Raw genomic sequence first — 17,667 nt, 5'->3', positions numbered from 1 at the left:
ACCCCCCCTTTTATGAGGGGCCACCGGACCCTTTCTAAGTGGACCTGGCTTACTGGGGAAACGCAGGTGGAACCTCCTGACCAATACCCCAGCGTGAACATCCCAGGCGGGTACCCAAGTCCTCTCCTCGGGCCCGTATCCTCTCCAATGGACCAGGTACTGGAGGGAGCCTTGGACCATCTTGCTGTCCACAATCCTGGCCACCTCGAATTCCACCCCCTCAGGGGTGAGGATGGGAACAGGAGGTCTCCTCGAGGGAGCCAAGGACGGGGAGCAGCGTTTGAGGAGGGAGGCATGAAACACGTCGTGTATCCGAAAAGACGGGGGTAACTCCAGCCGGAAGGAGACAGGATTGAGGACCTCAATGACCTTATACGGCCCAATAAACCGGGGAGCAAACTTCTTGGACGGAACCTTGAGACGCAAGTTCCTAGACGACAACCACACCAGATCCCCGACCATAAACAGGGGGTTATCAGAACGTTTTTTATCAGTCTGAGTTTTTTGTACGCTCTGGGACACCTCTAGGTTTTTCTGAACCTGGGCCCAGACTGTGCACAGTTCCCGATGAACGACCTCTACCTCGGGATTGTTGGAACTACCAGGTGAAACAGAGGAGAATCGTGGATTAAACCCAAAATTACAAAAAAAAGGAGAGACCCCTGACGAGTTACTGACCCGGTTATTAAGGGAAAATTCGGCGAGGGGAATGAAAGAGACCCAATCAAATTGACAGTCAGAGACAAAACACCTTAAGTATTGTTCTAGAGATTGATTAGTCCTCTCCGTTTGGCCATTGGTTTCAGGAACGAAAAGCAGAAGAGTAGTCGGTAAGCCAGGGTCTGTATGGAGCAGGATCGAAAATAGCAGGAGCTGTAGCTGGGCCAGGAAACCACAAGGAAAGAATCACAAGCACCGAGGGACAGGAAGTGCAGGCTTAAATAGACCGAGGGCGGGAGCTAGCTGAGTCTGGCCAGGTTACGATAGGCTCTCCCACTCCTAAGCCTGCCAGCCTGAATGGTGGAAGCAGGAGTCAGTCTCAGGGATGTATTCTCAGGTGCTGACTGATTAGTTCTGGGAGTTAACCCCGAAGCTGTGCCTGGCAGATCCTTTACAGGTACGTCGTGCTGTGACTAGCAGCAATGCAAGCTGGGTGGTTTCACACAAGAGCAGAGGAGTAACTTGAAGGTCCTGTGCCCCAATGCAAAATCTGTAACAGGGCTCCCACCTATCATCTGCCACTTATAAAGGTCTGGGTGCGATTCTACCTCTGAACCTCCTATAGCTTTGCACCTGCATAAAAGGTCCTACAGCCTAATGATCCCGATGTTCCCATCTCCACCTGCCTCAGTACCAAATCTTCTTCATCACCACCTAAATCAGCAGCATTAGTCCGGGTTCCTTCAAAGCGCTAAATTTGAGCGCATTATTAATAAGGGACACCAACTACTGTGACCATCCCGGGCATTATGGACCCAGTAAAAGTAACAATATTTCCCGCCATTCTTCCACTGTCAACACGATAAATAGCTTTCCATACACAGTGATGGTTTTGTTATCTATCTAGTGACAACATTCTTTAATTTACGAACCCTTCATAGTAAAATCAATGACTAATTAAACTGCGCAACTGACATTTCAATACATTATGCAGAACGATCCACAAAAAGGAATTCTTAGCTTCTATGAAAACCTAGATGAAGGCCAAGTTAAATATTGAATTGCTGCAAGTTTTCATTTCTCCTTTTATTCACAATGCTGGTGAGTAAGACGTAAGAAAACCAAGAATACGCTAGCAAATGCATAATATGCCAGCATGTAACCAGTTAAACGTGCAAAGAAGAAGCAGTCTTAGCAGCCTTTCCGAAGACAGAATAATCCATCTTTCTTATTGTTTGCACTCGATAGTCCTAATGTGTATACTGTGTACTTTGCATACCTCCGTTGTAAATGTGCTTTAAATGCACCTTCAAAAATGAGTATTGATTTACCCAGACCGCTTCCAAAATCACTTTGTATGCAGCGCACGCACCTGGCTGTGCTTTTAATTAGATACCACTCCATAAATAAGCAAATAATAGAAGTTAGCAGAGGAGCAGTTGATCTAAATTACGACAGAGGCTCATTTATCTTCGTCCCTAACAAGACAATAGGAAGTGACACGTGGCCATTGTTTCCGACACATGAAGAATTCTGCATTTAAAGAAGTAAATCCCTTGGTAGTGCCTGGTTCCAAGATTTTTCAGGCATATATGCAAGAATTAAATGGGTTAAATAGCTTTTTTTTTTTTCTTTTAATCACTTATTTATATAATAGTATATTGATTGGGATATTATTAGTGTATTATTACAAAACACGTGCTAGTAGCATATAATGGTATACAATACATTACTGGTTCATAGGTACTGGCTTTAGCTGGCCGTTTGGCTGAACAACATTTACATTATTTACCACATTTAGTGCTTATATTTTACAGTCCAGAGGGGAAAACATTTCATAAATTGTTAGGCCCCGTATAGATTAATGTATATAGTGCATAGACATGCTATTGAAATACAGGCTTAGTCATTGACGTATAATAATGATGTTTTATCCATATTTACAACCCTATATATTTTCTTATTAGGCTTGTGTCTAATATTTAAGCCTTGTGTTGAGTGTCAGTATTTTTTTTCCAGTCATGTTGTTTTCCATACCAGACTGTATCTCAATGTATTTCCTATCAAACAGAAAGGAACCTTATTCTTATCGAAAAGTTGATATGAGGTAAGAACTGTTTTAGAAACATAACGCTGATTGTGAGGCCAGAATTATGATTATCCTGAACACTGAACTGTTTATCTTGTACTCTGCAATATTACGGGTTGCCACGAAGAGAAACGTCCTTCTTAAAAGGAAGCTGCCCGGTAACTAGCTGACTGCCACCAGTTCAACTCCTCAAACACCAAATAATCGACATGGAATCTACACCACGCTCACATTTCCCCTTCAGCGGCCACTGCAGGAGAAACATTTGAATATTACCTTGAGCCCATTCAAATGAAAGGGTGACCATGTAATACAGGCGGACGCCAACAGAACAGTAGACGCTCTTTGTTAGTGGCTCTTTACTCTGGCTAATAGAGTGGGTTTCTGAGGGGGGACTCTGCTCTATGATGTCTAATAAGCCATATGGACAGGGTTTGTCTCGAGACGACACATTTAAAGTGTACCTCTAAATCTACTCTACGTTCCGAATTGACATTGGCATGGAGAGATGCACATGCACGCTGGGCGGTACAATGCACAGGTGCCATATGGGTGCCATGATCTACATCTAGGAGCATCTCTCCACGGCTGATTTCAGTTCGGGCTGCTTGCACACTTTGAGATCATTTAGTGGGGTTTCCTAACATCCTATAGAAATTGTGTTAATAGCAAACTCAGATCTTCTACAATGGCGATATCAACGATTTTATAACTGTACATTGAGGCAAAGTATACTTAGAGTAATTTCTGTTTTTTGTTTTACAGCTAATTGTCAATATCCTGGGAGTAACAGGGTGACGATGGGCAACGCGTAAGTAAATATCTATGATGTAATAACTTCACAGGGAATATAACTTCCACTTTAACCCCTTCCTGACGGAGGTCGAGTGGGGGAGTAAGGAGCGGGCTCACGCAGGAGCGTAACTAGGAAAGACTGAGCCCCATAGTAAACTTTTGAGTGGTCCCCCCTCCCCTAGGTGCCACACACAGCCCCCTTTTCTAGATAGTGCCCCCTGTAGATTGTGCCATACAGCCCCCCCTGTAGATTGTGCCACACAGCCCCCCTGTATGCTGTGCTATACAGCCCCCTGTAGACATTCACACCCCACTTGTAGATAGCGCCTCCACCTCCCCCTTGTAGATAGTGCCATACAGCCCCCCTGTAGATAGTATCATCCAGCCCCCCTGTAGATAGTGCCCTATAGCTCCCCTCCTGTAGATAACATCAGACAGCTCCCCTGCTGTAGATAGCGCCATACAGCCCCCCCTGTAGATAGCGCCATACAGCTTCCCCTGTAGATAGTGCCATACAGCTCTCCTCCTGTAGATAGCGCCTTACTGCCCCCTGTGGATAGCGCAATACAGCCCCCTCCTGTAGATAGCACCATACAGCCCCCTTTCTGTAGATAGCGCCATAAAGCGCCCCAAACAAATAAAAAAACGTTATACTCACCTAGGCCCTGTTCCTGCGACAAACAGAGCGAATCAACGCCGACAGGATCCTTGCGTAGGTTGGCATGATCCAGTGACGTCATTACGCCGGCCTGTGCAGGGATCCTGTCACTGCGCCTGATAGGCTGTAGGCCGAACATGGCCTGTAGCCTAGTAAATGGCAGAGCAGGGATATACCCCCTTGCTCTGCCATAGCGTTTAATAGCATCAGCATCCTAAGGTTGCAGATACTATTGAATGTAGCGTCGCTACCGTTGTAGCAGCCATAGTGGATGCTAGCTGCGCCACCGGGCAAGGCGGGCCGTAACGGCGGGCTGCACGTGCCCCCTCATGATGCGAGCCCCGTAGCAGCTGCTATGGCTGCTACAGAGGTAGTTCCAGAAACTGTCTCACGGCTGAGCCCGCTCCATAAAATGAGCGTATCGGCTGTGTGGAACAGCCGACACTTCAGTGTAATGAGCCGGATTCTGCTCGAGTGGAATCCTGCTCGTGTAACCCCTAGATGTCACAGTAAAAAACGACCGTGGCATCTAAGCCATTAGAAACAGGGTGCAGGCCCTTTTGACGTGCCTGCACCCTGCACGTGCCATTGTGCCCCCCCCGTGACGACGGGGCGCCGATTGTTGCCATGTCAGCCTTATGAAGGCCCCAAGGTCTACCATCTTTGTACTGTTATTAAGGCTTCATAGGGGAGTGTCAGTATAACGATATACTGTAATACATTAGTATTGCAGTATTTCATGCAAGTAATCCAACAATCGCTGGTTCAAGTCCCCTAGGGGGACTAGTAAAATAAGTTAAATACAGTTAAAGTTTTTTTACATATAAAAAAAAATTATATTAAAAGTAAAAAAAAAAAACCTTTTGCCATTTTCCCCCAAGTGCAAGGTAACAAAAAATACTTAGAACTTAACTGGCATCGCCACGTCCATAAAAGTCCACACTAACACAATATAATATTTGTATACCCGCATGGCGAACGCTGTGAAAAAAAATTAAACCACCATAATCAATGTTTTTTGGTCACTTTTTGGTCTCCCCAAAAAAAAAATAGAATAAAAAGTGGCCAAAAAGTCTTGTGTACCCCAAAATGGTACCGAGGGAAATTACAACTCGCCGCACAAGAAATAAGTGGTCATACAACTCAATCGAAGGAAAACAAACAACTTACAGCTCTCAGAATATGGCGACAAAGCTCAAATTTTATTTTTAACAATCAGTTTTTTTCCTTATTTATTTATTATTTATTTCAGTTACTTATATAGCGCCAACATATTACGCAGCGCTGTACAGAGGTCCTCATTTACTATCCCCATTGGGACTCACAATCTAAATTCCCTATTGGTATGTTTTTCGGGGTTTCCTTGTAAACATTAAAAAAAACTATATAAAGTTGATATCGTAGTATCGTATTGACCCGCAGAATAACATTAACATGCCATTTCTACAAGTTGGTGAATGCCATAAAAACGAAACCCCCAAAAAATGGAGGAATCGTTGTTTTTTTTCCCAATCCACCCACAAATAATTTTTTTTCAGTTTCCTTCTACAATAAATGGTACAAAATATGATGTTGTAAAAATCTGCAACTCGTCCCGCAACAAAAATTAGCCCTCATACGGCTATATCTACGGAAAAATAAAAAGTTATGGCTTTTGGAAAGTGGGGAGGAAAAAATTAAAGTGACAATATGAAAAATGGCTGCAGCGGCAAAGGGGAGGGGGGGGGTTGTTAATATTTTTTCCTTTCATATTTCAAAATGTTTTTTTTATGTTGATATATGACACTCATAAATTACGGCGCACGTACTGGAATACTGAAACTAAATTTTGTAACCTGTGGTTTAGGAGTAAAACACATCAAGCAGTCATATTGGGTGTTTGTGTATAGAGTTAATACACATCACAGAATGAATTTACTCACTGCCCTGGGATTGTATTGAAGCAGCGTAGTGCACAATCACAACAGATGTGCAGCGTGTATTTGGCAACATGTCTGCGAGGTCCGTTCCGTCTCTGTCACCTAACATGGTGACATACAGGTTTATGCAGCAAAGGTTCCCATAGTCTCTGCTTTGCTAATTGAAGACACAGCGGAGAGAGAGCCCAGTTCAAGGCCTGAGGAAAATATATTTCTGAACAATGTGGTACCCAACAAAATGAATCCTGGGACAATTAAATTATGTGAATAAATATGCAGACATGTACAAGTGGTGAGGGCAGAGATTATTAAAGCGTGCATCTTTCCCACTGTCAAACAATGTATTAAAAAAGCATCTCCTTTATGACACAATAATTTAAAAATCATTTCATTACCGCAGGCAACACATATTGTATGAAGCTATTATTGCAGATGCAGTGGCAGCATGAGACTTTACGGGAACACTGAGTCTTAAAGAGATCGCTCCGTACACACAGCAAACTATTCACAAAATGATCATTGTTATTTTATTCAGGAGACAACGATTTTTCACAGACTAACTGACAAGATGAAATGACAAATATTGAATAGTAAAAATACTCCAAGATGTCTGCAATGACAGCAATAATATCTATCACTTATACCATATACTGTACTATGTAATTCAGTCAGCATTGTGTAAAAAAAATGCAACAAGTTCCAGATATGTTAAATTGCGCATATACTGTCTGCCCTTCTCCATTTTGATTTAACATTGAGATAAATGTAGCATATTTAGGGGAATTTTGTTATTACCTTTTTTTCTGTTTCTTCTCCTCTTTCAATTAGTTTTTTCTCTTAGAAAAAAACATGGTTGCATGGAAACCATCATAAAGCAGGATGAACACTGTTAACAGATTATGGCTTGGGTAAATAGACCATAACACATCAACCTACGATGCTTAGGAATAAATAAAAAAAGTCTTATTTACATTTGACTACTTAATACTTGCGTGGGGTTTCCAAGTGTTCAAAAGTGAAACAAATCCACAGCAAAGTCGTATCAGCACTCAAAATACTAAATGCAAATTAAAAAATTATAAGATCCATAAACAGCAGCTTGTTAATTGTTTCCATGTATAATGGAAAATATACACTGCTTGATCAGAGTTAAATCCATCTAGATAATGAGTGAAAACAACGTCAATGTACTGTTGACATATTACACACATGCTAGATTTTACTTTTGCTGACTGTAGATACTTTACGTAGAGCTTTACTTTAACTATTAGAGACAAAGTCCTGGTTTGCCCCATGCACACTACCGTAAAAACGGGCCCATAGACTTCTATTGGCCACGGGTACCTTCCCGTTTGCTTACGGGAAGGTGCCCGGGCTGTTGAAAAATATAGAACATGTCCTATTTCAAGCCGTAATTACGGCACGGGCAGGCCCATAGAAGTCTATGGGGCTCCCGTAATTACGGGTGGCTACGTGTGTGCACCTGTAATTACAGGAGAGTTGCTAGGCGACGTCAGGGGATTCCCCTGTCTGCAGGCGCATGCCTGATTTTAATTTTTGATAAAGAGAAGCAGAGAAAACGGGTCCGTAAATACGGGTGGAATACAGGTGACAACGGACCCGTATTTACGGGCATGGGTTCGTAAATACGGGTTAAAAACGTGTGACAAAGGACCCGTAGTTACACCAGTATTTACGGGAGGAAAAAAATACTGTCGTGTGCATGGGGCCTAAACAAGGACAAATTACAAATAGTGTAATATAGAATATCCTATGGACAAGATGATAAAGGGGCTCTCTCGCTTAGACAACCCAAGTGTCTTGAAGACCGCATTCCAGCAGATGATAAAACTTCCCTTCAACAGCAGGCAGAGCATTAAAGGGCATTCACTGATATCAATGTTCATCCACTGGTTTGAATGGAAGGAAACCTGAGTGGGTACTTGGGCATAGTTATGCATATGGGGTAGAACATGCATCTTCATAGACACAGTCAGTGCTCCTATTATAAAGTGATTCATCTCACCATATAGTTTATGTAGATTATGGTGCCATACTGTATACTGCCACCGTAAGGCAAAAATAAATAACCCTACACATAATCAGCCGCCACTAGGCGGAGCTTGCTGCATACAGATTTATACAGCTCTCATTCAAGTCAATGGGAACTGTATAAATGTGAAAAAACTAACTCTAATCTGATTTAGCTTTACAACTTCTGTAAAGTGAACAAGAGATATGGCTGCTTAGCTTGTTGCCCCCATTTGGAGTTCATGTCCACAAAACGATACTGCTGGATTGGGATGTATAATAATGCATCCGATCCATCCCATGTAGGAACATAAGAGCTGATCCCGTCACTGCAGAAAAACTGCACAATGCCAGGCCATTGAAATGTTGACAGATCGATACTACTACTTCGGCAAAGTGTGTCATATAGCTCTAGCGTTAAAATAGACAAGTACTCACATAAGTCCAGAATGATGAGAAACATTGACCCACATTTACTAATGCTGCATAATAGTTAGATAATATAAACTGAACCAGGCAGGCACAAAATGCGCTAAATTTATCACGGTGGTGCGTGCTGGATAATAATTTTGGAGCATCTTCCGTGACCTGCTAAACACTTTTCTCTTCCTTATACTACATTTTAGATTTGGCGCCAGAATTTTGTTCCGGTTGTTTAGCGCATTTTTGGCACATTTTAAGTGACACTCATTCCCGACAAGCCATGCTCTTTCCCGTTAAGCCACGTTCCTTTTTCAGAACACTTTTAAAAAGTGTCTAGTGGAGAGCAAACATCAAAACTGCACCAGTTTGTGCCAAAATTTGGCACATATTTGGACACTTTCTAGAACCAGACATAGTCGTAAATTTGCTCAAATATGTGGAGGAGGAGAAATTATTATGATGGAAGTGGGAAATGAAAAGGAGAAGATATATGGACAGGAGAAGATGCTGGTGAGGGTTATGTGCACATCACAGCAGGTGGACAAGAGACTAAGACAGGACAAGAGAAGTGGACGAGGAAGAATACAGAGCACATTAGCCAGTGGACAGTAGAGGAAATTCCAGCCTCCACTTATTATACACAGCAATCTAGCCTTCCAATAATGTCTGTGCCAGAGGGATAGGTTAATCTGATTAAAGCCATATATCGCAGTTTATCTGTTTTCTCATTACCTCTCACTGTTTGACACTTGTGGAATAGAGCGGATGTTAATATAAACCATTAGGAGGCCCTTCCCCACAGGAACAAATCTAGCTTATCAAAGTGATATTTAATGTTTTCCATGATATTTATTTAACTAAAATGGCTGATTGGATCTTAAGCAGAACAGAGGTTAATGATTATTTTTATGGGTGTTATAAAAAATTAAATAGGAATATTATAGGATTAATGATGTATGTCCCTGTTGTTTAGACGCAGAATCAAACATCGAGCTATCTGTCACATGGAAAGATCCAGCTCCCAGCTGTGAGCAATTAGCTTAATTGTCTCACCTCGTTTTTTCTTAACTTTTCAATGAGATGCTTTGATTTTTTTTTCTTCTTCATTTTACCCCGGCTTATGGATTTAACTTGGCATCGTTTAGAGTGAGTCTTGCCGTAATCCTTTACCCGCTGCGCTTAACGCAGCACTGCTACTAAGACTCAGTACTATTTGTGCTTATGTAAATTATTAATACCATGCAACACAGTTACAGGGCGTTTGAGTTTCAGAAGATATCAACTATAGAAATTCACTGTTATTAAAAATCATATTTAGCATTGCTGGACAGTTGTATTTTATTAGTACAGTGCAAATAATGTGTATTAGTTACATGCAAAAATTCAGAAACTCAATTCTGTAAAATCATGATGCTGATATTTCTGTAACCAGATGTAAGATATATATGAATAATCCAAAAACCGTCATTACGCACTACGGTGGGATAGGGGTACATAGTGTCATGCTCCTGCAATAGTGGGGGGACCTCTTTTTTGGTGTTTCCGTGTCCATATTATTGCATTGTAAGATGACAAGATCTAACTCTACTCTTAAAGGGGTTTCTGTGAATAAAAGAATTGTCTTATGATTCTCACCGGAGATGCGGATCCTCTAAGTCACAATCAGTTGGCCCTGGCGGTGCGAAGTCTAAGGAATTTCCCTGTTCTTCAGCCTTAACCCCTGCAAGGAGATAGACTTCCCCAATCGGAATCTCAGGTTGCCATTCCCAGAATATTGACAGATTGGCAGCAGATGCGCTTTTATCTAAGAACTTGAATAGAAGTCAGAAACGTAGCCAGGGGTTGTCCATGTATAGGAGTAAAGATACAGCAAGCCCAGGGATGAGACAGAATCGTAGTCAGGGGTCAGGCATGAAGTCTATACCAGCAGTAGAACCACAGGAACCAGTTGACAAATAGCCAGGTAAAGGACATTAATCTGCAGGCGAGGTGTTTAGGCTGGAGTCCCCTTTAAATGAGCTGCCAGGACCGATGTCATCTTAGTGTCGTCGGCTAGAGCCGTGACCACTCGAGGACGAGTAACCAGAAGAGTATTTTGTCTGGTATTGCAGCTCAGTTATCATGATTTAGACTCTGGTGACACTGACGCTTTTCTTAAATCGGGATTCCATTGCTTTTTGACGAAAAAAAGTAGGGTAGGGTAGTTGATGGAATCCATCTGGCTTTGTTAAGATCTGTTTCATACTGGATCTGCCACAGCTGTCATAGTTCCATTAATAACGGAAACGATGACACTAATCTGAACAGAGCCTAAGCCTCTATATGTATGAACTATTTGTATTTACCAAGACTGGGCGCTTTAAAATGCCATCTATCTCATTGTCCTCATTGAAGAAGCCTTCCAAGCTGAGAGTCACAATATTTCCTTATACACCGACTTACTAAGTTGCCATCCTACGTTACATTACTCGATATAGCCCTTACAGAGCTGGCTATACATTCAGGATTTCAGACGGACGTTTTTTGGAACAACTTATCATGTATAATGGATCTGTGAAGGTTGACGTTCTGGACAACAACGCCATAGGTTGAAAGCACAACTCGCCATGGTCTGGGCTTATATTGATAGAATGCAGATCTGTCGTTTGGCATGAACGACTTTACAAGATTGCACCGGACAATGAATAAAAAAAAAAAACAACAACACGGAAGGTCAACTTATCCACAGATATCTGTCTTCAGTTGGTGTCTGTCATGCTCATTCATGTGACAAAAAGGTGCCGAGATTTGGCAAATAATGTGAATAGAGTAATCGTTCATGTTTTCCAATTTCTGAAATTTGAAATAATTGTAATATTACGTAATTCTGATATTTACATATTTCCACAATATGGTGTGAAAACCCCTTCAAATCTAATTTTTAAAGCCTATAGACAACCATTATATGTGTGTGTCAGATTTTATCTTTGCCACGCTCTAGGATGCAAGAAGTGACTAGTAAGAAAAATTAAGTGTTTGCTTTATTTTATGCCTTATACAGTAGAAAAAAATACATAGTTACCAGCTTATCCAGTAAACAGCAGAAGCTACAAGTAGAAGATAGAGACACGCTATATACAAGCTATGGTTAGGCTCTGTTTACACTAATGTCATTGCTTCTGCTTATAATGGAAGCTGTGACACTGTTCCGGATCCATTATATGCTGGATGGCAATTAGGACTGGGCGATTAATCAAATTAATTTGATTTATTTGCCCTCAAGGCCTCTGATGATTCTGTTTTTTAATAGAAACGCTGAATCGATTCTTTCGTGGCTCCGTGCTGCAGGAGAAAGCTCTGTCCTGCTCCGCCTCGTCACAGTACGACGATTCAGTAGGGAACAGTAGTTCCGTGGGGAAGCAGGGACTCCTGGTATATAGCTACACCGTCCTGTAGATACTACTCCCTCTTGTAGATAGCGCCACCAGCCCGCTGTACATCACAACCCCCCTTGCAGAACACACCACCCCCCCTTGCAGATTGCAGCATCCGCCCGTTGCAGATTATGCCCCCACTTGCAGATCACACTCCACCCCCCTTGTAGATCGCACCCCCACCCACCCTCCTTGTCGATCGCAGCACCCCCCTATCCTTCTTGTAGATAGCGCCACTGTAGCTCCCACTAGGAGCTGAATCCCCGGTCAGAGCGTCGGCAACCACTGGCCAGGGATTGAGCTCCCAGTGGCAGCTACAGTGGCGCTATCTACAAAAAGGATGGGGAGTGCTGTGATCTACAAGGGTGGGTGAGGGTGCGATCTACATGTGGGGGGTCGATTTACAAAGGTGGTGGATGGTGCTGTGATGTACAAGTGGGGGTGGTGCTGCGATCTACAAGTGGGGGTGGTGCTGCGATCTACAACTGGGGGTGGTGCTGCGATTTACAAGGAGGGGTGGAAGTGCGATATACAAGGGGGGTGCTATCTGCCAGGGTGTGTGGCACTATATGGGGGGGGGGCACTAAGTCTATATGTAGGCACCGTCTCAGTATATTTGGGCACTGTGTCACTATATGTGGGCACCGTCACTATCTACGGGACATTGCGGCACTATCTACATGGGCACTGTGGTGTTTTCAGGGGATTGGGACATTTGAAAGCTCTTTTCAATACAAAAACAATGCCGCAATCAATTTTGAGATAGGAAGATAGTTTTTTTTTGCTCAGATATTTAACTTTAAAGTTATCAACTTCATTATCGCCTACCGCCAGTGTTAGCATTGCCCAAAATGTACTGTGCGGGTAAAATCCTAAATGTGTGTGGACGCGTGTGCGTGTGTGTGTGTGAGCTTGGGAATGTCACATCAAGGTGACTTTAAATTACGTATTATTACAATCGGCCTCGGCGATACAAAATGGACTTTGTCTACGATTGTAATATGATTTCATGTGGACACATTTCGGTAGTCGCTTGTGAATTTCAGAGATCGCTAATTTGGAGAGTAATTTTCATTTTTGTACATTTCTATTGTCATACCACAAAATGCATTTGACCGAAACGGAAAGGATCACTTAATTGATGATGAGAGGGTATGGCGAAGAAAAAATAAGATCCTATCGAGAAGTAGCAGCTTTATTCAATGGCACTTATCCTATCTGTGATCCAATTTCATTGTCAACTGTTAAAAGAACAGTAATTCAAGAAAAGACGCACCAAGATCCGGAAGACCCAAACATGTAAGTAATGATGAAAAAGCTTTAGATGTTCTGCTCACTGTACATGATAATCCTCATACATCTGTCTCGAGTGGAGCATAACAAAATGATATCAGCGCCACATCAGTCCGTCGAATTTTGAAGAAGCATCATTATCATCCTTATAAAATACGTCTATTTCAGGAGCTATCGGAAGATGATTATGACAGAAGAGTGGAATTTTGCGATACAATGATGACACGATTTGATGATAATCATCAGATCTTCAACTGGACCTGTTTTTCGGTTAAAGCTACGTTTGAACTAAACGGTTCTGTAAATCGACAGAACATGAGGTATTGGGCAGACTAAAATCCACATTGGATGAGAGACAGTCATACCCAGTATCCTCAGAAAGTTAACGTTTGGGCTGGAATATTGCTCAATCATATTGTGGGACCGTTTTCATTGAAGGAAACATAAATGCAGAAAATTACTGCAATTTGCTAAGAAACCAAGTGATACCGGCTATTCAAAATATTGCTGGAGAAGCTTTCCGCAATGTTTGGTATCAGCAGGATGGAGCTCTGGCTCATTTTTCTCTGCGAGCACGAAATCTGAACGATAATTTTCCTGGTCAATGGATTTGTAGAAGAGACCCGATAGAATGGCCACCGAGATCACCAGATCTGACCACATTAGACTTTTTTACTGGGGGTATTTAAAAACTAAAGTCTATGAGACTAGGATCGCAAACTTAGACGAGCTGCGGGAAAGAATAGTAAACATTTCTAATTCAATCACACCAGATGTTATAAATAACGTTATCGACACGTTTTACGTTCGTTAAGGACACTGTCAAGTTGTTGAAGGACATCAGTTCGAACATTTGATTTAATACAGTAATTGTTATGTTTGTTCTAATACACATAATACATGTCCTCGGTCCTGCTTTGGTTTGCCGGACAACACACACACACACACAAACAGCGCAGAGAGGGTTTGGAGTTGTTAAATACCGGGAGAAAAACAAACCCCGGGGTCCTTATATCAGGCTGTGTACATACGCACACGCACAAACACACAAACACACACACACACACAAAAGTGAGAGGCAAGGGGACTCACTTTAATCTAGCACCCCAATGAGATGTAAATCTGACCGTGCGACCTCCGTGCGGTACATTTTGGGTACTGCTAACACCAGCGGTAGCCTATAATAAAGATGATAAATTTAACGTTAAATATCTCAGCGAAAAAAAATCCTATCTCAAAATCGTTTGCAGCATCGTTTTTGTATTGCTAAGAAAACAAGTGATACCGGCTATTCAAAATATTGCTGCAGAAGCTTTCCGCAATGTTTGGTATCAGCAGGATGGAGCTCCGGCTCATTTTTCTCTGCAAGCTCGAAATCTTCTGAACGATAATTTTCCTGATCAATGGATTGGTATAAGAGGCCCGATAGAATGGCCACCGAGATCACCAGATCTGACCACATTAGACTTTTTTTTACTGGGGGTGTTTAAAAAGTAAAGTCTATGAGACTAGGATCGCAAACTTAGACGAGCTGCGGGAAAGAATAGTAAACATTTCGAATTCAATCACACCAGATGTTATAAATAACGTTATCGACACGTTTTACGTTCGCTAAGGACACTGTCAAGTTGTTGAAGGACACCAGTTCGAACATTTGATTTAATACAGTAATTGTTATGTTTGTACTAATACACATAATACATATCCTAGGTCTTGCTTTGGTTGGCCAGACAACACACACACACACACACACACAAACAGCGCAGAGAGGGTTTGGAGTAGTTAAATACCGAACCCCGGGGTCCTTATCTCGTGCTGTGTACACACGCACGCACGCGCGCAGACACACACACACAAAATTGAGAGCCAAGGGGACTCACATTAATCTAGCATCCCCAGTGAGATGTAAATCCGACCATGGGACCTCCGTGCGGTACATTTTGGGTAATGCTAACACCAGCGGTAGCCGATAATGAAGATGATAACTTTAACGTTAAATATCTCCCATCTCAAAATCGTTTGCAGCATCGTTTTTGTATTGAATAGAACTTTCAAATGAGCCCCCACTCAACCCCCATGCCATTTAAGATTTTGCAACCCCGGACCACCCGACTGCCCCCAAGGGGATGGGGGGTGTTTTGTTTTTTTGCTTTAACTGGTAGATTTTATGACCCCATTAAATCTCACCAAATTTCAACACTCTACCTCGAGCCGTTCAAAAGTTATGAGTGTGTTCCGGAACTTTTGGTGGGCACTGTATGTTAAAAAGTTATTTATATAAAGAAAATAATTTATTTAATTAACTCTTGGTATTACTGTTAAATAAATGGGAAAAAAAAAGAAAATTGAGATTCAAATGGAAAAGCGAGATTTTATTTTTTGCCAAAATCACCCAGCCCTAATCCTAATGGACCCCATTCCCTTGTAATGTGGTTCGTCAGGGTTCCGCTGTTCTTGCTGTGAAAAGCGGCGCTGACTAGAATGAGGTGTGGAGACTAAGGAAACACGCAGTTCTTCACCCTTTGATCAGTGCGAAAAAAATGTAAATATATATATATGAAATACATATATTAAAGGAAGTCAAGAAGCGCTTCTCCATCCGGAGGTGGAAAGAAATTGAGTTAAGTATTTAAGGAGTATTTATTAAGGTAACGCATTTCAACGCTGGACTGGCGCCTCTATCAGACCTAATACCTTATTACTGATCCATTGCCACGCGGTGGAACTTTTTTGGTCCCATTGGCTAGGAAGCAGCAGCAACTTCATCGATTGTATGCCTTTCAACAGCGTTGTGCTTGGACACTGCACAACTTTCCCAGGTGAGGATAAGGGCATGACCAGACGTGGCGTATTTCTTCCTCCACTGTCCGCATCAATGCCGCACATAATCTGCGTTGCAGATTCTGTTGCGGCTCTGCCTAAAATGGGCATTAAACTGATGCGGACTAGCCATTGCGTATTGAGGTGAAAGTACTTCCCTTCTCTCTATCAGTGCAGGATAGAGAGAAGGGACAGCCCTTTCCCTAGTAAAAGTAAAAGAAATTCATACTTACCCGGCCGTTGTCTTGGTGACGCGTCCCTCTTTCGCCATCCAGCCCGACCTCCCTGGATAACGCGGCAGTCCATGTGACCCCTGCAGCCTGTGAGTGGCTGCAGCCGTCACTTGGACTGAAACGTCATCCCGGGAGGCCGATCTGGAGGAAGAAGCAGGGAGTTCTCGGTAAGTAGGAACTTCTATTTTTTTTACAGGATGATGTATATTGTGATCGGAAGTCACTGTCCAGGGTGCTGAAACAGTTACTGCCGATCGTTTAACTCTTTCAGCACCCTGGACAGTGGCTAGCTCCTGACATCGCCTAGCAACGCTCCCGTAATTACGGGTGCACACACGTAGTCACCTGTAATTACAGGAGCCCCATTGACTTCTATGGACCTGCCCGTGCCGTAAAAACGGGCGTATTTACGTTAGCGTGCATGGTGCCTCAGTCTCGCTGTAGACCTAGAAATACATAGGTCCAGTCAGAATGAAGAACTATCATGTTCGTAAAACCAATACGCTACGCAGCACACATAACATCTGCGGACTCCATTGCGGAATTATGACTCTCCATTGAAGTCAATGGAGAAATTCTGCAATGAGTCTGCATCAAGTCCGCTACACGTCCGCAACTGCCAGTGTATGCAACGGACACCAAATTCCGCACCGCAGCCTATGCTCCGCAGCGGAATTGTCTGCAACGTGTAAACAAACCTAACTATAAAGCTGTGGAAGGCAATGGAGAAACGTGTACGCTGCTGATTTCCGCAGCGGACCGTCCGCAGCGGAATTCCAGAGCAATTCCGCCACGTCTGGTCATGCCCTAATTCTTACACCTGCATTTCTGTTCAGTATTGTTTTGGGATTCCGCACCATGAGGCGCTTCTTCCTTTGATTTATTTCAGATATAAATTGTTCTTCACCCTTAAGCTCTACAAGGAGATATGAATTTTTCAGGTCTGATTCCCTGATTGCGGTCCCTAGAATATTCAGCGAATGGCGGCGGGTGCGCTGTAGTGTAATCAGGAACTTAGCGGGGAGCAGTGTCAGATCATTAGGGTGGTTTGGGCGGCTGCCCGGGTCCAAGGCTCCCAGGGGGCCCATGGCCACCCGAACCGCACATGACAGCACGGACCCCCTCATGCCTGGTGGCGTCGCTAGCACAGGAGGGGGCCCGGTGCCAGGGCCGCACCTGTCATGAGGCGAGGTGAGTTTCTGCCCGACTCCCAGCTATTAGCAGCTGTGGTCTGTGCTGCGATCTCTCCCTATGCTGTTTAGAAGCCTCCCTTCTCTGCTCTACACACCTCTCCTCCTGCTGCTGCAGTTACTAGTCGGGACGTGACGGAGGG

Source organism: Rhinoderma darwinii, chromosome 12 (assembly GCF_050947455.1).
Source record: "Rhinoderma darwinii isolate aRhiDar2 chromosome 12, aRhiDar2.hap1, whole genome shotgun sequence".
NCBI classification, from domain to species: domain Eukaryota; kingdom Metazoa; phylum Chordata; class Amphibia; order Anura; family Rhinodermatidae; genus Rhinoderma; species Rhinoderma darwinii.
This window is presented reverse-complemented; position numbering follows the sequence as displayed.